The following is a 24,667-nucleotide window of genomic DNA, read 5'->3' as shown; positions in this document are numbered from 1 at the left end:
GCCAATGCTAAAGTTTATTTTGAAGGCAAGGAACCTTGCACGTGCATGGCTATTGTTTACGGTAATTGTGAAGTAGCGTCTTAAAGCAAATTTAGATTACGATGAATATTCTCGTTTCCAACTATATTTGAAATATAAAAAGAATAAACTTAAAGAACAGGGACTTGAAAGGAAAACTATATCTTAATTTTCAAATCCTTAACAAGATTTGAAAGGAAGATGTGAAACCAGTTTTCAAAGCAAGATGCCTGATGGAAGGATGATAGTTGATAGGATTACAAGGGTTGGGTTGGACTTGTAGCTGAATTTTGGGGGGCGGGGGTGTGATTCATGCCAAGGAAGGCTTCAAGTGGGAAAAACCCGAGAATGGAAGGGTAAAAGTGGATGTTGATGGAGCTTTTAGCTGCAATTAGGGTTGTGGCAAGAAATCGTCAAAGATAAAATGATAATAGGGTTTGGGAAAAAGGTCAAAGCTTTTTCAAGTCTTGCAGGTGAATATGAAGCAACGAATGAGAAACTTTTCTAAAATATGTTATGGAAACTGATTCAAAGGTCATGTGTAATAGTTTTCTTATGATTTAAAAAAAAAAAAGGAGTATTTTAAAAATAATCGTTATAGATAAGATGTTTTCAAAAATAACCTTCTTTATAATTTTAATTATTTTTAATTAAGTTGGATAAAATTATCCTTAATAAAATTACAAGTCATGATGTTACACACCATATATAAAAACATGTTACACGCCATGGTTAGATTGTTACGCGCCATGTACAAAAATATGTGACACGTCATGGTTAGGTTGTTACATGTCGTGTAAAAAAATATGTTCCACGTCATGTTTAGGTTGTTACACACCATGTACAAAAACATGTGACATGTATATGCATTACTTATTTAACCCTTTTTTGATTACTTTTCATAAATGGAGAGACCTCTATGTTATTTGTATTTTATTTATTTATTTTATTTTACATCTTTTATGTTCATTTTATTATTATTTAAGTTAAGTCCAAAGGTCAAGGTTTTGAGAACCCCAAGTTTTACATTACTGACCAATCAGGTCTAATTAAGGTGAAGTGAACTTAAAGTCAGGCCCAAGTTTGAATCAAATACTAAAACAGACCCAATGTAATTAAAACTGAGCTAAAACGGATCAAACAAGGTTAACACTAATAAACCAAGATCAGGACTAACTAAATTCAAGAACCTTCTGGAAAGAAAAATAAAAAATAAAAAATAAATGAAAAATGATGAAAAAATGGTACGGCTGGCAAGCACCACTCTCTCTGCCAGACGCGAAAAACTCGCGTCTGGCAAAGTAGTGGGAAGAGGGCATCCGGCTAGAATAGTACTCGGTTGAAAGACCGAGTATAAAAGGGGGCACTTAAGCACAGAGAGAAAGATCGACAATCAAAATCCTAGAAAATCCTAGCCACCTGCAGACCAAAAACCCTAACTTTCTAGCAGCCAAAAACCCACAATCCACAAATCAAAAAATATACCAAAAAAATACCCAAAAAAATCAAGCAAAAAATACACAATGGAAAGAGGAGAGTAGCTGTGTTTGGGGGATTTTTTGTTAAGATAGATTTTGATTTTTGGGGTTTTTGTTGTCGTCGGATAGGAAAGCTTTAGGGTGGAGCTTTTGCGCCGTCGTTGGTGGGTAGCTAGCGGTCTTGGCTGCCGCCGGTGAAGGAGGAAGGGCACAAAGGGAGAGATAGAGAAAAACCCGATTGGCTGGCACAAAGGAAGAGAGAGAGAGAAAAACCCGATCAATTGGCACAAAGGGAGAGAGAGAGAGAGAAGGCTGGTCATTTGGGATAGCTGACAAAGAGGAAGACATGGTCGGTAACGGTGAGTGGTGAGAGAGTGAAAAGGAGAGGAGATAGAGAGGAAAGGAAGTAGCCGGCCATTAAAGAGAAAAGGAAGAAAAAGTGAAGAAGCAGAAATGAGGTTCAAAGAGTCATAAAACGGCACCGTTTTGATTTTGCCAAGCCTCCCTTTCCATCGCCAAACGACGTCGTTTTTGCTGTCTAGGAGTTGTAACACCAAACCCCAAATAGTCCCACTCCGAGGTGGGTCAGGTCCGGCAATAGTTTGGGCTAACCAAGCCCGATCAGGTAAAAAGCCTTATTCTTTTTCTTGATTGGTGATGGATTGGTTGTCATGTGGGCTAGCCCACTTCTTTTTTGATTAAGCTTTATATTTAATAAATGTAAATGGCTTAAGTATGATATTTAGAATCCTTTTGACAATATTTTAGAGGATTTAAATTAACAAAAAATGTGAAACAATAATAGTAGAAGGTAATAAAAAGTTTAATTATTATTATTTTTTTAAACACCACAATAAATCCTTTGTTTTGTGACAAATATTAATAGTTTTAATAATATATTAGTTGAACCTTAAGGTACCATACTATTGACCATGGAAAGAATACAAAATCATACCGATGATGGGATGATTGGTCGGGACGCGAGGAGTAGCAATCCCGGGCTAATTTTTTCTAGGTTCGAAATTCGAATTAAGGCTCCACCAGTACGATGAGAAGGCCTCGATTTTGAGATTTCGAAATTTTTATTTTAAAGAAAATTTTACTACATAAGAATTAGTTAAAAAATAAATAATAATAATTAGTTAAAATAATAAAAACAAAATAAATAATAAAAAACAAAATAAAAATAAACTTCACAAACATAACATATATTTCTATTGCATCATGCATATCATTGCATATAGATATTTTTGCTCACGAGTTAAGTCCCGATGATGGGATTTTTCGAAGATCTTGCGGAGGTGAGTTTCACTCAAAAAGCTCCCTAAGTGAAAGGATGTCCTCGGGTCCCACCAGTATGATGGGAGGGCTCAAAAAACGTCTTTAATAAAAAGGCTTTTGCTCATAATAGGTTCATATTCACAAAAATATTATTTTTAAAGAAAAACGTACGATAACCCCAATGATGAGATTTATTCGTCGAATTTGCGAATGCGAATTTCTCGGATAATTTCCTAAGTGAGAGAACACCCCCGATCCCACTAGTATGATGGGCAGATCTGGGAGAACGTCCTCGATAAAAGGTTATTCGTCCGACATTTTTTATCTCACGCCATGCATTTCATCTTGCCTCACACTTGCATTTCATTTTATAATCAAATAAAATAATTTAATAAAATTGGAGATACAATAAGCAAGTTATAGCTAAGGAAATATGATGAACTTAAAGATTAAAGCCCAATAGGATAATCTAAAAATGGTACCGTTCATGGAACGAGCATCCCGGGGTGCTAATCCTTCCCCGGGCATAACCGTACTCCCGAACCTAGATCTAGAAAAATATAGATCAATTTAAGATTCTTTCGACGGGCTTAAAATTAATTTAAGATTTCGTCGATTAGAATCGAGTCAATAGGTGACCAATCACACCTAGAAAAAAAGATTGGTGGCGACTCCTAGTGTTTTTTCATCACGTCTATCTGTCGGGTTCTCAGACCCGCACGTTATGACAACATGCCATGATTAGGTTGGTTAGATTGTTATACGCCATGTACAAAAATATGTTACACGCTATATACAAAAACATGTGACACGCCATGGTTAGATTGTTACATACCATGTACAAAAACATGTGACATGCCATGATTAAGTTGGTTAGGTTGTTACACGCCATGTACAAAAATATGTGACATATCATGGTTAGGTTGTTACATACCATATAGAAAAAAAATATTATTATTACACGCCATATTGAAAAAATATTGTTGTTACACGCCATATTCAAAAACATTTTATTACACTTTAATACCTAAAATGTTGTTGTTACTTACGAACTAAAATTTCAAATCTTCTAAACTCTCTTCCTTTCTTTTTGTTTTTTTTGACAATTTGACTTTGATTAAAGTGTTTCTAACATATTTTCATAAATCAAAACACAAATTCTCTTATGTAAAACCCCTATTTCGACTAAAAATAAAAAAAAAATTTCTTTGAAAACTTAGATTTATAAATTTCAAAATTTTGAGTTTATTGGTGTCTAGGTCCCGAATGGATCTAATTAAAAGCTATTTTAAACATCTGTGATCATTTCTACCATTTTAGTTTTATCCAAAATACCTAAAAATCAAATTTTCCAAATGGCCATCCACCCAAGCACGTCAAAACCATCGCTTGGTGTCTTGAAAGCACAAGAAGGAGAAATCTTAAAACGCGGGAGAGAGAAACAGGGAGCATAGCAGACGAATACTGAAGAGATAAATCGATAAAATTAGAAATAGTGGGATGGTGAGAGAGAGAAATTAGAAGTATAAATGTGGAGAAATTGTGATAAATGATTTAATTTATTTAAAATAGTTTCAAATGTATTTTTATTAAGTCATGGCTAAATATAGTTAAAAACAGTTAAATTTATTTTGATGGTTATTTTTAAAATACCCTTATCAAGAAAGATTATTTTTCATAATTTTCTCTTTAAAAAAATATATTTTATTTTTACATTATTAACAATGTCATGACAAGTCTTAAGCTTGATTGACAAAAAATTTTAAAGACATAAGAAACCTGATAAGGACAAAACCTCTATGTAATTACCAAAGATCCAATGCACAAAAAGCCATTGACAGCTAAGAATCCTAACAATTCTAATGCCTATGAACCTATGAACAACAGGTCCATCAAATAAAAATAAACTCAGATTCAGCTTCAAAAGAATCCAGACATTAAAGCTTTGCTCAGAAGTTTGATTATGTAAAAGTGCAATATGTGAATAGAAAAAGCCAAATTGGCTGTTGATTGGGTTGCTACTCCATCAAACAAGGGATGTGTAGGTCTAAATTCTGTGGTTTTGTTTTCCTTTTCCATCAAATAATATCTATTGTTGTCTATTAAAATACACATAAAAATAATAATAAAAAAAGAAATCCCAAAAAATATTTTTAATTTTGGGTTTGTACTATTTTTTTCTTTTTGTGGGAATGAGCAAAAATTTTTATTTTTGAGAATATCTATTAAACTATTTATAATATATATAAAAGCAATGGATGTTGGGAAAACTTTCAATTAATGAAAATAAAACTATTTGTTTATTATATTTTTAAATTTTCATTTTAAATATTTTTATTTATAAATATAAATAAAAATTCTAATTGTATTAAATGACTTCATGAAAAAATAATTTTGTTAATTTTAATAGGATTAAATAATTTGTAGATTAATATTACCAAATTTCAATTATTTATATTTTAAATTTTATACTTTATAAACATTTGTATTTATATAATTATTATCAAAAATAAAAAAATTTACGTGTAACGCACGTAACAATAAATCTTAATTTTTTAAAAAGGAATTTGACTCTCTCAGTTTTCCTTTTTCATTTTTCAATATTACTGCTTTTTTTTTAATAAAATCCTAACTCAATAATTCCATACTTCCTTCTTTTTCTTACAATTTTATATTAAATCCATGTATTTCATATGAATTTATTTTAGTTACATATCTATAATATATATATATATATATATATATTTAAAATGTCATTGCCATTTTAAATAATTTTTAATGATATTGATAATTGTTTGATTGGGGATGTAGGTCCAGAGCCAGTTATAGTTTCTTGGTTTTATTACCAGGCTCTGATCATGAATAAATTGATTTTGATTGAGAAAAAAATTAATTTTTAATAATAATATAAATAATATTTACAGTTGTATGTAATATCACACAAGGATTGAAATTCAATTTTTATTATAAATAGATATAATATTTATCTAATTTATAAATAAGAATTGTGATTGCATCAATTGAATGAGTTTCATTAAAAAATATTTTTCTTAATTTAAATAGTATGGAATAACTTATCAATTAATATTAAAAAATGTCAATTATATATAATTTGAAACATGAATTGTTTTTTTATATATAATCCTCTGTACCTTATAATTGTTTTTTTAATTATAGACAAATTAACTTTTCTTATTAAAATATTTTCATTTTTTATAATTATTATTTAAAAATAATTAAATAAACAACAAGTATTCGAGTACAATAAATACTAATAATTTTCTTTTTTAAAAAAATGAAAAAACAAGACAACTTAGTGGACCATATATATGATGAAGGTGATGAGGAGAATAATGAAACAAGTTTCCATTGCTCAAGAGAATATGAGATTGGATAAGAAAGATGTGGTGATTCAGATTCACCATGCTTCATTCATTTACTCTGTTATCTAGCTTGATGCCTATCGCTAAATATATACTGCACGAAAATTGAAAGTTTAAGCTGCCAATCTATAACAAATTACTTCATCTTTTGCAATCTTTTTCTTAATATATAATTTTTGTTTTAATTACTTGTCCTATTTGATGTATCAATATTAACCAGATAAATTTAATATCATATCAATACATGGATAAGTCAAAAGTTTCGTAGATAAGACATTTTGTTTTCAAAGGTAATAAAATATTAATTTAATGAATAAATTATTGTCACAGGTATCAAGCTGGACAAATAGTTACGACAAAAGTATTAATAGGCAACGATATTTTATTTTTGCTTATTCTTTTTAACAACAACACGTAGTAGAATTAGATTTTCTTTTTTAGAGTTAGAAAAGGGAAAAGGATGAAGGAAAAACACTTTTGATACATGTATAGCCTCTGATAAAATGCCCAATCACTGGCAGCTATAACTTTAAGAAGAAAATGAGAAACCATGACCTATTCATTCTTTAGTCATGATACCTGCTAAAAAGTTTAATAAATCTAACCAATTATTGTGAGTAGGAATTATGAAATCAACAGCCTGGTGCTAATAGCATGCATTCATGGTTGCAGAATTCCAAAAGCACAGAGTTCGATAGAATGAATAGTTGTCAACAATGGAAGTTCATTTTCAAATCACTGGAGGCCAGAAAAGACACAATCAGCATGCCAGTTCTATTCATATGTAGGCTATATTAGCTTGCAAAGGTTTAAATAACAAGCACTGTAGATAGTAGTATCGTACCAAAAAGAAAAAAAGAAGAGGAAGAGAGCATATATTTACAGGAACTGAAACTATAATTGGGTAAAGATTCCTCTCAGCAAAGTAAGTCACTTGATGTGGAGTGCCCCTCAGTGGAATCTAACCAAGAGATAAAGTTTCTAGTAAGTACAATGACAGAAATAATTTATGAAAAAAAGTGAATTTCTTTTTCTTGTAAGGTGCGTTAGGGATCACTTTTTGCACTGGCCAATAATTGTCATCGTTTGATGCAGGTGGCATTTGGCAAATCTTTAGAATGCCCTAGAAAAATAAAAAATGCAAAAAGTTGTTAGCGCTTTTAGCCAGTATGCAAAAGCCCGTTGCTTCAAAATATGAAAGTACCTAATCTGCAATGTAACATTTATGAACCCATGATTACAGCTAGCATTATGAAGAACAGTGGAAGCAACAATAGATCCATCACATAGCTGCAAAAAAAGAAAACAGAGTAAATGAGAGAAGCACACTTGCTCACATAACATTAAGCAACAATTAAGGATGTGACTTTGTCAACAAGTAGGCAGTGTTTTAATATTGATTCCATACACAGGGTCCTAGATAAAAAATCTAGCAAACATCTTTCTAAACTAGGCAAAATATTAAATGGCATTTAAATTATTATTTTATTAATGAAAAAATGAATTTGTGAAAGAAGATTAAGACAAGATAGCAAAAAAAAATCATCAATTCTCAGACAGGCCAAAAGTCACTCGATCTAATTTTACCAAGTATTTAATCCAAAGTCCATTTGAGTCTATTTGAAGAATCACATTTCAAAATTATGCAAAATTTTATGAAAAAAATGAATCTACCTTTAGACCATTAAATTATTTATATCTTACTGTATGAAAAACTACATTTCTGACCTGTGGATGAACTCGAAGCCGTTCTCTGAATACAATAAACCAACCTGGTCTTGACTCAGAGAGGAAGAACCCTTGAGAACCACTACTATTCTTAAAAATTGTAATCCTTTGGGATAAGGTTCAATTTGACATCTCCTCCCTCATGTATGCATCCACGGGACACGAATAAATCTCAAATTCCTAAGCCTAGAAGCATTAATATTGCTTAAGCCGACAAAATTTTGTGCCAAAAACAGAATCCTCAACTTTAGAACCATTTTCTGAACCTTCAAATAGGTAGGCATTATAACAAAGAATTGTTCCATCCGTCAAGATTCCAAAAAGAAATGGACGACTGTGATATACAGACCATCTCTGCATGGCCAACTCAACAACCTTCAGGTTCTGAACATTTTCTTTCCTGCCTTGGCCAGTCAATTCTTCAGAACTTTTATTAATCACTTTCTCAGAATCTTTATTAATCACTTTCTCAGAATCCTTAGAAGATTCCAGTGTATAGGCATCGACAAGGTGTGTTCTTCCAGGTGCAAACTTTTCCACAGAGAAAACACAATTGAAATTTGGCACATCTAATATTTCAAGAGCACCACTCTCATAACAAATGTCACAATATATATCCCCTTGATCATATGGCCCGCCATCAGCACCGTCAATGGACTCCCCGATGCCAGTGGAAAGCCATGCATCGGTTCTTGCTTTGCAGAGCCATGGCTCTGGACCTTTATCATGATACAATGTACAGGCAGGTACCATTTTCTTTGAGCTTTCAAATGCAGTTGGAGTGTTTATAGACACAGTGCAAGTAGCGAGATCTGAAACTCAAGGTTAAGCATAAAATCAGCAAGAAATCCAAGAATGGAAGCAATAGGATGCTGTACAGTTTTGTAATATAGTAAAGACAAGAAGTTATGAAGGGTATAGGCCATGGCAAGTAAACAGATTGACAAGTTAAGCCCACATTTAAAATCATCTATGATGAAACATACCTCCAACAAGTAGTAGAATGCCTCCATCATTATTCTTAGCAATACAAAAGGATCAGCAATAGAAACAGATATCACTGTAGAACTCTCAGAACCAGGGCGGGATTCAGAGTTTGGCAATGGAATACTCAGTTCTTGAGTCATAAAAAAACCACCCAGAATTCAAGCACCACGTTCGAAGACCTGGATAACTCGATGCCTATAAGCGAACATAATGAGACAAGTACAAGTTAAAAGTAGTGTTTGAAGCATAATATCTAATATATTACATGGCTAAATGGAAATAGAAAGGGAAAACACTGCAATGTTCCAGCACAGAGCGCAAACCTATCAAGCAAGAAAACTCTCTAATGAATGGTAATATTCAGTAATTAGCCAAATTAGACAACCATGCCAATTCACTTGAAGTTACTAAAAACTCTCAAGACTATACATTTGAACATAAAATTAATTTAGACCATAAAATGTGTAGTGGGCATGCAAAATTACTTAATGTAAGAGTGGTATGGAAAGGATAAAAGCAGACAGCATCTACTAGCACCCCTTATAAACAATAAATCAAGTAAGAACACAATGTCAACCAAAAGAAAAAACTAAATGTACAGCATCATTATTCTAGAAAATTTGACAACAAACCATGGCAATAAACTAATTTCATGTAAATACAGATCATGTAACTGGTCTCACCTTCCAAACAAATTTCCTGCAGCAATTGTTCTTCCTTGAACATAATAGTCTACACTTTCAGTCATTTCTGTCAAAAGATCAGCTGTTTCAAGCACCTGTTCATCCTATGTACACTTTCAGTCTACTAAAATGTATAAGAAATTATTTTAACTTATCGAAACTTGCTTCAATAAGTTACGCAACATTCCACGATTCTGGACCAAGTACTCTTAAGTATGTCAATGGATTCACAGTCCCAGCTCCTACCTGTCATGGCAAACAAAACCTTACTCAAATATCAATTATATGTGGTAAAGTTTCAAGATAGCGAATTATGTCTTGACACTAAAATAGACTGCTCAAATTATTCTCTTAGCTCCTGTAATTCTAAAACTCTCAACTTTAGTCATTTGCAAAATTGTAAGTAACGGAATGAGTAGACCTCAACTCAACAGTTATAGCTACACATACTCTACTAGATCAAGCATTATGTTGAATATATCATATTAATCATTCAAGAGTATTTCATTAAATCAAGCTTTAAAAATGGTCAAATTCATTATATTCAAAGTAAATAATTTCATAAGTTCATACATTATTGATCATCAAATTTCATTCTTGAAAAATCATTCAAGCAAATCATAAATTCAAGCTTTCAAAATTATAAAGTTCATTATCTTTAGCTACGATCACTACTATAACCCGTGACATGACTGTATCAATAAATCATTCTTATAATCATTACTAACTATTATAACCCATTAGTAAAGCCTTATACTAACTACTGTAGCTCATTAACGGGTCGTATGCTAACTACTATAACTTGTTAATAGAGTCGTGTGCTAACTACTATAACCTATCAGTAAAGCCATAGAATTAGTTCTGATGTCGATTATTTCACTTCTTAAGGATCATTTTGTAGCTCTTAAAACATTCTTTAAAGATGATCAAAGATTTCATTCATTCATAAATTTCATTTCATTCATAAATCGACACTTGTCAATAAACCAAAACATTCATAAAACAATGTTTATCATATGAATAAATCAAATTATTCATAAATCAATGTTCATCATAGAAAAATTAATTGGTGTTACCATTGCCGAGTTAGTTGCTATTCCAAAGATAGACAAAATGATTCTTGAAGCTCCTTTTAAGGCAGTATAAACATTGAAAGAACATTAAGGGTAGGAAACAAATTGAGAAAGAGGAAGTAATAACTTAGATAGAAGGTACAGTTCAATCAATCCCTGGGATAATTTTTTTCTTGAACGTTTAGTACTGTATGGAAATGACTTTGACCTCCAAAAGTGTATTAGTTTTATATGCTTAATGCTTTTCCTTTTCTGTTTTGGGTAATTTTAATTTAATAATGGGTTACACATTATGGATAGTTATCATCTCTAGTGATTGCAGCATTTAATTCCAAATAATTAATAATAATATAATTACAATTAAATTCCAAAAAATCATATGATTCTTTTTTTTATATGGATCAAATGATTTTATGAATTAAAATTAATTGGCATAATCTAGCAATTGTATTTTTGAATATTAAACAATAATAATATATAAATCAATATACCATAAGGACGGGAGATGATTATCACTTATTGTGTAGTCTAAAACCTTACGGAAGGAAAAAAAAATTAGAACCCCTTGTTTGGTTATTACTTGTGTATCATAGTTATTAATTTTTTTTGCCTCTCATTTTCCTTTGAGGATAATAATTTTCCCAAAATATATCCCATTCATATTATAGAGACAGCAAAGTCAGAATATATAATTTGTTTAGCAAAACAATTAATTTGGTTAAAAAAACAAGAAGATATATATATAGGTTAAAAAAATCAAGTGGAAATAGAAAGTACCTGAGTATTTGACTTATTGATTGGTGCATGACCCCGTACCTTAAAGAGTAGGATTCGAGTCTTCCGTTCTCTAATTATAAAAAAAAAATCAAGTAAAAGAAAAAGTAATAGAAAAAGTTTAACCACGTCAATAATTAGAAAAAAAAATCCCCATAGAAGTGGCAGCTATTTGGATCCTTTAACCCCTTTTTTTAATTTTTTATACTATTTTTTTTATATACATGAGAAGACATAGTTTGTTGGATTAAACACTGTATTTTATTAAAATGAAAATTTGAGAGGAAACGTAAATTTCAAAACATTTAAAATGTTTACTAGGTCCGCCCCTGTCCGAGACCATTATGGACTTTCAGTGCCACTTGCAGTTAAGTATTTGACAACTTTAAAATACTCAATTTGTTTCCAAGTTAAGGGAAAATCTTGTTTTACAATCGTTGGGAGAAGCTTCGTTAGCTTCGACGGAATCAAGAAAATGAATTGCTGCCTTTCATAAGAGCACGGAAATATAAAAAGGACCAAAATAATGGCAATGAGCCATTCCTTCCCTACGTTGACACATTGTTTGATTGATTTACAACTTCCAGAGGAGAAAAGAAGGCTTGAAGAACCGAAAATCGTGACATTGTGCTCTGAGTTCTTTGCTGCAGGCACTGATACTTCATCCGTAGCTCTGCAATGGATCCTACCAAATTTGGTGAAGTATCCTTGTGTTCAAGAGAAGTTGTTCATGGAGATCAGGAGGGTCATAGCAGATGGAGAGCTAGAGATTAAAGAAGATGATTTGTCAAAAGTTCCATACCTAAAAATAAAGCCTTTTAGTTCTGATCCAACGACGGAACTAGCCAGGGGATATACCCCCAACTTCCCAGGGGTCCTTTACTCTATTATAACTTGGCTTTATACATGCTAAAGATTATAATTTGTCCCTCCAGAGTCAAATGCAAGCTTTGATTTTTTTTTTCTACCATTTTGTATATACTTTTAACAAAATTGATATCATCATTAGTTTCAAATGTAAATAACGGACTTGATTGATCAAGACTAATGGTAGGATAATTGAATTAATCACCGAAAAACTCAAAAGTTATAAAAAGTTTTATCTTAATGGATTTGGGTATAAAATCAGTCAATGTTTTTTTTTTTTACGATTTCTTGAAATGTTGGATTCTAATTTGAAAAATTCATAAGTGATATTTTTATTTCGCATCTTCTTTATAAATAATAAAAATTAAGATTTTTCTAAAAAATAATAATAACAATTAAGATTGAATTGTAAACACTAAAAAAAACACACGTAATAAAAGGTAAAGCAGCCTGTATTGATCACCACATGCTTCACACGTACTGAAAAGAATAACCATGCAAATGACACACCAATATTAATTTAGTTATTTGTCTCAAGATTTGATCGTAAGCGTCATTGCCTTCAAACAAATTGACCTTGAGAAGCTTTTCCTCTTTAGGTTTTCTGGCTATATAATGTTTTACACGGGGAATGTGTGTGTGGAAAATATTTAGTTATTTTTACAATCAAATAATCAATTGATGGGAATTTGTTAATATTGAAAGTATCATATCTAAACCTTGACAAATGTTAATGAAATTTGTATGATATGAGGGGGGTTATATGCAGATCAAAATCTAATTTCCAATTTCTAAATCTTGGTTTCATTTTTTAATTTTTTGAAAGATAAAGATGGATATTTATAAAAACCAAAAGAAGCTATTTTGGAATTGTACCAAATGGATAAAATTGTGATAAAAAAAAAATTCTCTTCTTTGGTTTCCATGTTTCCTCCAAACAAGGAGGACTTTTAATTTTCTATTTCATTTTCTTTTCCCCTAAAATTTCCTTAACCACGTTCATTTATCTCACACTTTCCACGAACCAAACATGTTGACCTAATTCGGCAATGTAATTATGACTGGCATTGCACTGGAAAGTATCCCAACAAAGAAATTTCTAAAGTCTAGGGGTATTTCTTTCGATCAGGAAAATTTAAAGTGTATTTGGTTTGGTGTTGTGGAGGAAGAATGCAATCACAAATTACTACAATGCAAGTTTATATTTTTCTTGGGAAGTATGGTCTTGTGTTTTCGATTGGTGGGGGTTTTAATGGGTGATTACCGTGGCAATCTCATCAATGATCATGTTATGTGAAGATCTTGTAGCCAAAGGTCTTTTACATAGGAGATGGATGTTTGTGGCAGGGGCCACATTTTTGTCTCTGTACAAGAAATGATCTTAACCTTCAACTCTTAAGAAAACGGGGGGAGGAGGAAGTTGCCTTCATGTTCAAAATACGGTCTAAATTGTGGATTAACGCCGTTGAGAATTGGTAGGAGGAGTAGAAGAGATTGGTTGGTGGTCTATGCCTAAAATGTTAACAAGGCCACAAGTTATCAAGTAGCCTAAGAGACAGGTGGCATATATCCCCCCTAATGATGATGAGCTAAAATTTAATATTGATAATTTAGCAAAAGGGAAACCATGACCAGCAGATTGTGGAGGAGTTCTTAGGGAAAGAAAGAGTAACGTAGTTGGTCTTTTCTTTGCTCTCTTAGGTGTGCTTGAGTTCAATCATGCTGAAGTTCTTGAAATTAAAAATACCCTTCATTTTTTTTTATTCCTCTTTATGCAATGGTGTAAAATCTTTAGTAATAGAATTAGATTTTTGAGTTGCTTTTTCATGGATATCAAAACCGGGCTCTGTGAAAGGTATTTTTTGAAATTGACAGATTACCGAAGTTGATTAAAGACGTGACTTATAGACAGATATAGAAGGGAGCTAACTTCTTTGCAGACTCCCTTGCAAATATGGGAGTGGATCAACCAAGCATATTCAATGCCTGCTGGTGAAAGGCAACCCATTATGTTTGCTGGACTAGAGGAATGGCTGCTTTTGTTTTCATCTCTACGAGAGTGTTGCCACTTCTTTTCTATCTTATCTCTGTTATTCTTCTTGTGCACTAAATTGTCCATGCTTGTGTATTCTTATCTGGGAAGCCTCTGCTATTTTTTGTTAGAGAGATACGTGATTATGAAACCCCATCCACATGAAAAAAATTGTTTTTTAGTTGTATTTCTTTTAACTGTCACAATAAAAAGGATTAAAAAAACCTTTCATGAAAATATTATAAGATTTAAAATGTTGGTTCTGTAAAGAAACTAAAAAAAAAAAATTGAAAAGATAGAAATTTGGTGTGCAAATTAGCCCTTGATAGTGACAAAGGAAATACAAATTAAAAGGATAATAAATTTACAACCCGCTCATCCGCCCGTTTAACACGCATAGACAGAGCACTTGTTGGTTTTTCCATTTTCAATAATTAATGAATTCAGTTGAATGCTATGGAGGTAAAATATTGATATGTCGTGCCATGCCATCCATTACAATTGAGTTGGTCTTTGTTCAAAGGAAACTGCAATTTCAATGGAGTTTCCCAGGGGCCTCCTTTAACTTGAGTGCAAAAGGGGGAAGCTGACCACAACGGGATTTAATGAATTGACTATATAGACCAAAATCAAAGGACTTGGTCAAGGGATTAATTATGGCAAAATCAAAGGGATCGGTTCTACAGTCAAAAGAGATTTAGTCACTTGGAATTTAGTCAAATATCTCTGGTTTTTAGTTGTAAGTTTGTTATCTCAATTGTCTATACCAAGATCTTTCGACTGCCAAAACAGTAACTATGCACTTAACACCCCTATTTGCCATTTCATTGGCATAAATTGATATGGGCAGACTTTTTTGTGTTTATTAATTTTGTATAAATGGCCAATTACACCTTTCTATTGCTAGCATTTGGTATAGTCTAACACGATCAATCACCAAAACATTATGTAGAGGTTCACATAAAAACATTATGTATACTTCTTATTGTTACAATTCAAATTTTTTAATTTATGACATAACATCAATACAATTTATAAATACTAACTTTTTTGCTATTTTATACTTACAAGAAATCATTATTATTGATTTTTCTTACTTTTGCCCCCTTTCTTCCCCATCATTTAAGTGTTGTTATTACTTCATTCACTAAATTATACCTACCAATTAGCCCATAAAATCATGACTACCCTGAAAATGGCAAGTGAGTAGAAAGAGGCAAAGAGCATAGTAACATCATATTGTAGTTTAGTGAATCTAGAGTTTAGAAAGTATGCACAAAGATTCATGGTCAAAGGTAAGATGTGCTTCCAGCTATTGTTTTCCATGAGTAAAACATGACAGAAGTTAACACATTGTTTTAATTGTGTTAATATCTTATATTAAAGGTTTTGGATTGAAACAATCTTAGCGAAGATTTTTTACTTTTGTGAAATTATTTTATGCGTACTTTTGGTGTTTTTTACGTAAATTACCCAATTATTGATTGTATTATTTAACCAAAAAAAGAAAGAAAGAAATTGCACATTGGTCGATTTGGGGCCCGAACAGGTTTTGTAGTTCGTATTGGGACAATACAGGAACTTTACCATGAATTGTTATTTCCTCATCAGAAAATAATGCACAAACTCAAGAAAATGTTTTTCAACAAAAAAAAAATCAAGGGCAATCCTCATCAGAAAATAATGCACAAACCCATGAAAATGTTTTTCAACAAAAAAAAAATCAAGGGCAATCCTCAGGAAAAAATTTTAAGAAAATGCTATACCTAACTAAAAACTAATTTCATAATTTTTTTCTCGGCCAAAGAAAATATACACTAATTCATTAATGAAATAAGGATGCAGAGAGAAAATTCGACCAAAAACCTCAAACACCATAACAAGTAATTACACAACACAATCAAAATTTCCAAAAAGGAAAAATACCATGATGTTATATATATTTAAAGCTAAACAGCAAGAAAGGATATGCAGGACTTCTGAATTTTTGTTTCTTCCTAGCTATTGATTTTTTCTCTGTACAGCACAAGTCTTAGGATAAAGGTAGAGAGCTTACTTTTGTTTCTTGCTCAGCTCAGGGAAGAAATTGCTCCCATTTTCGTCAGGCAGTTCTGTTGCCTTTTTGTACTTCTTTTATGCACAAGCCTCTTTATTATGCCAACAAAAGTCTTTAGCAAAGTGTTGAAGACTTAGGATTGCATGAAGAGTTGATGCTAATAAAACCACTTTTCAAAAACAAATGTTGTCTATTACCAAAATCTGTCTTTATGATTCCCTTAAGATTGACTGAGTATGACCGAGATTTATTGGATTAACATATCATTCCCTTGGGATTGATTATGATTTATGATAGGATCTTTTTGCTAGAACCCCAAGGGAAGGGAGTGAACAGTCTGACACGGGCTACAAAGTTATTCTTCATCATATGAATCAAGCACTCCTTTAATACCTTCCTTGGTTACGAATGCAAGGACTCAGCCTTAAAGGGTGGTTTAATTAAGCTCAATGATGTGAAATGAGACCACAGGCAAGATCATCTTGATGGTACTAAATATGCTAGTCCTATCACTCGAGAGCTTTATCAGCCTTACTCATTAGCAATGTATGACCAACACACCTGACCTCCTAAAGGACCAGAGACCTTGGCTGCCGAGGAAGTAAAGTAGTGATTGGAAGCTGTTTTTCTTTTTTTCAATTCTGTAACTGAGAATCTAAATACTGTTTTAAGTTTCAGTTGACTAATGTGAACATGGACACGTGACTTGTTGAATAAGGCTGTTTGTCAATGTTTTCTAGTTTACGTGAAAACAATTAGTTTTTTACACATTTACTTATCCTAAACCTCAAGATCATCACCATATTATATATATATAAATACATGAAATCCAATCCACTCCAACCACACAATTTTTCGCTTTCTGTCATATAATTCTCGTGAGAGATGTGAATTACATGTTTCACAGTTCTCAAGATCTCCCTCGTCATCTCCACCCTTCTAAAATCTCTCCACAACCACCTAACCAAAAAAGCAAAGCACCAACTCCCTCTAGGGCCCCCTAAAATTCCTTTCAGTGGCAACTTACTATGGCTCCTTAAGTCTTTTCCCCAAATCAAGGCCCTTGTTCCAACTCTCCGTCCAAAATGTGGTCCCATTTACACCCTGCATGTGGGCTCCAAACCATTTATCTTTATTGCAAGTAACTCCCTTGCTCATCAAGCCTTTATTGTTAAGGGTGCCATCTTCGCTAACCATCCTCCAGCAATTACCACAGACAAATTCCTTACTTCTGATCAACACAACATCCATTGGGCATTTTATGGCCCTACATGGCTCCTTCTCCCCCGTAACCTCACGCCTAATATCCTCCAGTCTTCTAGGATAAAATCCTATGCATGTGCACGAAAATGGGTCCTGGATATCCTCATCAACCGCCTTAAGTCTCATTCACTTTCTAATGATCACATTGAAGTGATAGAGCACATCCAACTTGCATTCTTTTGTTTGTTAGCTTTCATGTGCTTTGGGGACAAGCTTCAGGAAAAGCAAATCCAAGTCATTAAGGACGTTCAACGTCGCCTGCAATTGAGTTTTAACCATTTTAAAATACTCAATTTGTTTCCAAGTTTAGGGAAAATTTTCTTTCACAAAAGTTGCGAGAAGCTTCGTCAGCTTCGAAGGGACTAAGAAAATGTAATGGTTCCTCTCATAAGTACACGGAAGGCAATGAAAGAAGAGAAATATAAAAAAAAATCAAAGTAATTGCAATGAGCCATTCCTTCCTTACGTTGATACATTGTTGGAATTACAATTTCCAGAGGAGAAAAGTAAGCTTGAAGAAACCGAAATCGTAACATTGTGCTCTGAGTTCTTAAGTGCAGGCAGCGATATTACATCCACGGCTTTGCAATGGATCCTGGGATATTTGGTGAAGCATCCCCATATTCAAGAGAAGTTAATCATGGAGATCAAAGGGGTCGTAGGAGAAGGAAAGCTAGAGATAAAAGAAGATGACTTGCAAAACATGCCCTATCTGAAAGCCATGGTTTTGGAAGGCTTAAGGCGACATCCCCCCAGCCATTTTCTAGTCCCATATGCTGTGACGAAGGCTGCTGAGTTGGATGGCTTTTTGGTTCCAAAGAATAGCATTGTAAGTTTAAAAGTGGCCGAAATAGGAAGAGATCCAAAGGTATGGGAAAATCCAACAGAATTCAAGCCAGAGAGATTCTTAAACGGCAAAAATGGAGAAACTTTTGATATTACTGGAAGTAGAGGGATTAAGATGATGCCACTTGGAGTAGGGAGAAGAATGTGTCCAGGGTATAGTTTGGCATTGCTTCATTTGGAGTACTTCGTGGAGAACATGGTTTGGAAGTTCAAGTGGGCTGCTCGTTCGAAGGGAAACTATGTGGACTTGACTGAAAAACATGAATTCACCACAGTGATGGAAACTTCATTGAAGGTCCGAATCGTTTCTAGTAAACGTATTAGCCAAAGAAGAATGTTTTCATAATGAATCTAGTGTTGTAACAGTCATCATCCTTAAACAATTATGTAATCTATTGTAAACTAAATAAGCCATTAGTTATTATATCCAAGGACAGATCAAGAGGGCATGTGTGGCCCTCGCCCCGCCCAAAGTTCCCCCGAGGTCCTTTATTAATTTGTTATTACTTGATTTTATGTATACGTATCAAAGATATATCATAAGCTAGCTCCTGAAGTGAAATCCAAGTTTTTTTAAATATTTTAATATTTTTTACTACTTTTTATTATGTTAGAAAAGTTAAAATCACTTAAGTTTTAATTATTTTATGTGTAAACTATTTTTAACAACTTTCAACGGCATGTAGAATTAATTTATTCTCTTTAAGTAATTTTATAATGAGTTTGAACAGTTAATCTAATTTACTTGAGTAACAAAAATTAACATATTAAATTTACAAATACAAAAAAAAATTATAGGATTTATGGATACACAATTCTCTTATAAGCCTGATTGGAAAACATTTTTTTTCTAATCTAGTTACTAAAATGATAGAATTTTCAAAATTAAGAGTAAATTTCACAATTTTTTTGCTAGAAATTTCACTAATTATGATCGAAAAAACTTCTATGTCTCAATATTCATATAATGTTACTGAACCATAACTTTGCACCAATTAAGTCATCATAATTATAGGTAATGTAAATTAACCATAAAAACATTTATCCACACATTATTTATAAAAATACTTTTATATTAAATGTAGTATTTCTATTATAAAAATGTATTTAAATATTCTTTTGGCCAAAAAAGAATAAATATATTATTTTTAATAATAATCTTTACAATTATCTAAGGACACTTTTAAAAAATTCAAGAATATTTTTTAGAAAAGTATTATCGATTTGATATATGTTAAAATGATATTTTAAAAAAAGAAAAATTGAAAAGCTGATAAGTACTGCTGCAAGACATAAACAAAAACTGATAAGTACTTTACCAAGAGAAAGAAAAAATGATAACTCCAACGTACTTATCAACCACATACTTGCACAGCTATCGCACGCTACACTGACTGATTGGCAGTCTGATTGCTGGTACATACATTGTTACAATATTTAATTAATGAACAAATTTTGAAATTTGTATCAATAAACAATTATATTTTTATTTTATTTGTTGAAAAACGTGCTGGAAAATCGGGTACGAATAATTGTGACGTGGCAAAATGAGAATCAATTTTTTTATCCTACCTTAAAATAATTTTTTTCGACTTCCTGCACTGTCTTTTGCCGATTAATTTTAAATGACATTAATACCCTACCAACGGTCAACACCTACATCTACATTCTACCATCTACGATCTACAAGGTGACATTTGTTAATTCAATTACAAGGCAACATATGTGATTTTGACTTTTTACCATTACGGGGCAACTTTAATTAGATTATTTAGGACCTTGTATTATTAAAAACCAATTCATGCCTTATAATTTCTTTTAGAATAATGAACTCTTATTTCATAAATTATTTATTTAGTAAAAATTAGAATTACTTTTTCATTTTATACAGAACCAAACATAGTAATTTAAAATTATTAGTGACCAAATCATTTTCGAGATTTTATTGCTATAGTGATTAAATCACCATGATGATCATAAAAAATAAAAAAATAAAAGAAACTAATAAAAGTGAGTAAGACCCTTTCTTACAAATAAAAAAAATTCTCTTGACTAAATTGAGATATCAAATTATAGATTTATCTTTTTTCGATTACTTATTTGCTAATTACTTTTTAATATAACAATAATAATAATTATTATTATATGCACAGTAGGACCATAACTATAAATAATAGCTGAGCCTAATATATTAATGGTGATTATTAGTGTATTAAAAAAAAGCATTGAAAAGTAATGAAAAAGATATCAATCCATGAAAATTATGGTTAAAAAAGGTAAAAGTAGTAATGTTGTCCCCTCTCTTAAGGACATTTATTTATATGTTTATACGTCCATTCATGGGGTGTACTGTTCAATTGAGATTTGAAGTGCTAGTAAATTGAAGAATTATTATTTTAAACATCTAGAGACTTTAAACTTCATGCGCTAGATTAGAGTATCATCGTACGTCTATTCAATAATTATATTAATTGTTTAATTTTTAATATATAATTTAATAACAGTGATAACCATTTAATTCTGTTTATGAAATTTAAAAACTCCATCAACAATACACAAGATAATAATTCATGAATAAAATCAATTTACAAATTTTGTATCTATTTTAAATTATATATGTCATCTAGTGTCAATATAAAGGGGTAATGTAAGAACAAAATTTTCACTTGGTCTAAATGTGCAATTTAGTATTTTTTTTATATATTTTAGACAGAAAGATTCAAATTTTTTTTTTTAAAGAAAAATAATGTACCAACCAATAAGTTAAGTAATCGAGTGTAAATGTATAATTTAACATTTTAAATATAATAAATTTCTACTTTAATACTATTAGAGTTATGTAGTAATTGTTTATTCAAATTATGGGTCCAAATCCAATTTAATCTACTAAAAAACACAAAATATAAGACACAAGACAAAACCATTCACCGTTATTTTAATAAAAAACATTACCTCTTCTCTCTCTTCTGGGCCTAATATGGCCTTTTGAATACACAAGCCCCAAATTACTGAATGGAACTTGAATTTCCAATAAACTACTGTACTTGTACAGTATTTTTTTTTTTGACAATCAAAATATATTTCATGCACATGGCATAAGCAGGACAATAATTTTGGATTTTAATTATATTACTTTAGGCAATATATTTTTTATGTAATTAAAATATTTAAAAATTTAATTATTTAAACTTTTAGTTACATTTTTTATATTTAATAGCAATATCAAAAGTGTAGTATTTACTAGTATATAAAATCTCTATAGTTACAGTTTATTCAATATTGCTAAAATTTGTATAGTGCAGTCAAATCTCGAAAAATACTGTAAAAAATAAAAAAATATTATTAAAAATATTTTTAATTGCATATTTTATAAATGTGTAGTCCTAAATCAAATTTATTTTAGTATAGATAAGATTTAAATAAGATTCTTTAATTCAAGCTTATAATATATCTTGTTATATGGATTAAGTGTATGAAATTTGAAAATATTGTAATAAGTTTTGATAATTTATTTTAAATTATATAAATACTCATTTTAGAATCTAACATTTGTAAAAAAATTTATTTTAGGATTCAATCTGATTTTTTTTTTCAAATTAGGATGTAACCTTTTTAATTTTTTCCATTTAAGAAAAAATTATGATTAAAATTACTAAATTACCATAATAGAATTAAGGGATTCAAATTATAGTAGGTAAAAATTACTTTTACCTTGCAACCATTAGTCCTATTAACTTTATTTGTTAACTTTTGTCATCGATTTTCCGTAAATGGATAAAACCCAAAAACTTATATATCTTAATTTAAAATAAATATTAGATTAAATTTTTTAATGAAAAATTTAACAAACTTTAAATCATAAAATGAGCATTTAACTGTATTTTATATAGACATTTTTATTAAAATCAATATAAAATTTTCATATTAACAAAATTTGTGTTTAGATTTTTTAAAATTAAATTTTGCATATGCTTAACCTTTTTATTAAAATTTATATCAATTTATGATTTTTTATTTTTAGATTTAGTTTTTATTTAAACGGTTTCAATAAAAAATCACAAATTTGACTTAAAATTTTTTTTTCTATCCATTGAACGCATTTGGCCCAATCATAAAGTGCATTTGTCCCTATTTAGATAATTAAATTCAAATATCTTCTCTCTCAATATTCAAATCTCATCAAATATTATATATAATATTTTTTATTTAAGAAATAGGAGATTTAAACGCTACTCTTTGAACATTGAATCATACACCAATCATTAAGTTAAATATTCGAATATATATTGATATATTATTGACCATATTCTTACAATTCAAGTTCCCTAAACTTTTATATTAGTATATACGATATTGAACTACACAATATAAGGGATAGTTATTTCATCTCATTAAACTCACTCCCATTGTTTCAAAATTCCAATAAGAAATCTCTAAATTAAAATATCAAATTTTAATGGTTGGTTGTCATTCAACAAACTAACTTCATAGTCATAATAATAATACTCCATATTTCATCAATTTTGTTTTTGTTTCATCAACTTTATTATACCATTCTAAATGCAAATACAATATTGATTTAGTTAATTGATTTTAACTCACCCAGGAGTCCAAAATCAACGAGGTTGTTTTCTAAGGTCCTAGATATATGTATTTAAAACTGCCATTTAACTCCTATGTATTCATTTATTTTTACCTTAAAATTTAAGAAATAAAAGCAATAATATAAGAAATTCTTATATTTTTAATTTTCATGCTTAAAGTATATTCACCTATCCTATGTCTTTGTTTGTTTTTTTTTTTATTAATCTAATGGGATAAAACAAACAACAAATTTTACATATTTATGACTTTGGGGTATGCGATTGAGGGTGTGAAAAGGTCCACTCAAGTCTACAAATAAGTTACTTGATTTATTGAAAATTTGATTAAAATTTAACTATACTTATTTTATATAAATTCAGATTTATCGAGAGTGAAGTCATGCAATGATACATATTATATATATATATATATATATAAGATCATTTTCATGCTTAGATCTCAAACAAAAGTGGAAAAGAAATGACCTTTGATGGTTTAGCTGTTGAGATTAATTTGTCATTTCATTAGAACAAATATTGAAAAGACATGGTTTTTTCCTTGAAAAGAAAAATCTTTTCATCCTTATTATATAAGTACCCAGGACCAACTATTGCCATTTATAGTAAGGAAATTCAAGTATCTTTAACTCAGTCAACTGTCTAAGAACAACAAATTTCTTAATCAGTACCTGGCCCCATATAGTTAGGCACTTGCCCCTTATACAAGATTCATTTGGCTTAGCGGAAGAAAAAGCAAAAGACCAAACAAAAAAACAAGGGAAAATTATATATTATGATTTTTCAAGTCTGCATGACTAAAATTCCTTTAAAAGTAAGAAAATTATGATCTATGCGACGACGAGGCTTTAAAATTTTTATAGCAATCTTATAAAGCAGTCACGTGTTTATTAAATTTAAAATAAATATATGCTTAAATCTATTTAAAGAATTTATAAAACTCCGTCTTCATAATAATAGGAAATAAAAAAACCACAAGATATTATTAAATTAATTTCAATTTTTTATATTTTATTAATTAATGATTTGAAAATAAAACTTTTTAAAAAAAGATAATCAATTTCATTTGAAAAAACTTTTCATATTGCATTAATTATTGAATTTTATCTAAAATAGTAGAAAAAAATGAAAAATCTTTTATAATATATTAAAATATTACATTGAATTGAACATGTAAGTCTAGAATCTAGAGTCAGCTCAAGCCATTTTCACACTAGAAAAGGGGATGAGGACTACACTAGTACTAGCTGAATTAATCATGAATTAATAAGATAATATACATATGTTTAAGTTTTGAAGTAGTAGTACTACTAATTAATAATTACGAATTATGTGGGTTGAAATTATTTTCATGGTAAAAAGAGGGGTAGAATTGCAAAAAGAAAAAAAAATGGTCCAGCCTTCAGACGGTACTGACTGAACTGACTGCCGACCTAAAGAGACTTTTTCGTACGAGCGACTCTCTCTATTTTCCACCGTCATCTCTGCCCAATTCAGAGTTGCTCTCCTGTGATCGACCTCATGGTGAAGGGGTATTTTGGTCCTTCCATAAACTATATTAATCTTACGCGTTTCCTATTTAGGTCCAAATCTATGT

The 24,667-nt window shown here is 30.7% G+C and overlaps 2 pseudogenes; one reads left to right on the top strand and one right to left on the bottom strand.

Annotated features, from left to right (window-relative positions):
* Positions 1-6,895: 6,895 nt before the first annotated feature.
* On the bottom strand, positions 6,896-10,248 carry LOC18599464 (cleavage and polyadenylation specificity factor subunit 1-like; annotated as a pseudogene).
* A 7,135-nt stretch (positions 10,249-17,383) lies between these two features.
* Positions 17,384-18,815, top strand: LOC108662005 (cytochrome P450 89A2 pseudogene; annotated as a pseudogene).
* Positions 18,816-24,667: the final 5,852 nt, after the last annotated feature.

Source organism: Theobroma cacao, chromosome 5, assembly GCF_053813885.1.
Source record: "Theobroma cacao isolate CCN51 chromosome 5, ASM5381388v1, whole genome shotgun sequence".
NCBI classification, from domain to species: Eukaryota; Viridiplantae; Streptophyta; class Magnoliopsida; order Malvales; family Malvaceae; genus Theobroma; species Theobroma cacao.
This window is presented reverse-complemented; position numbering and strand designations above follow the sequence as displayed.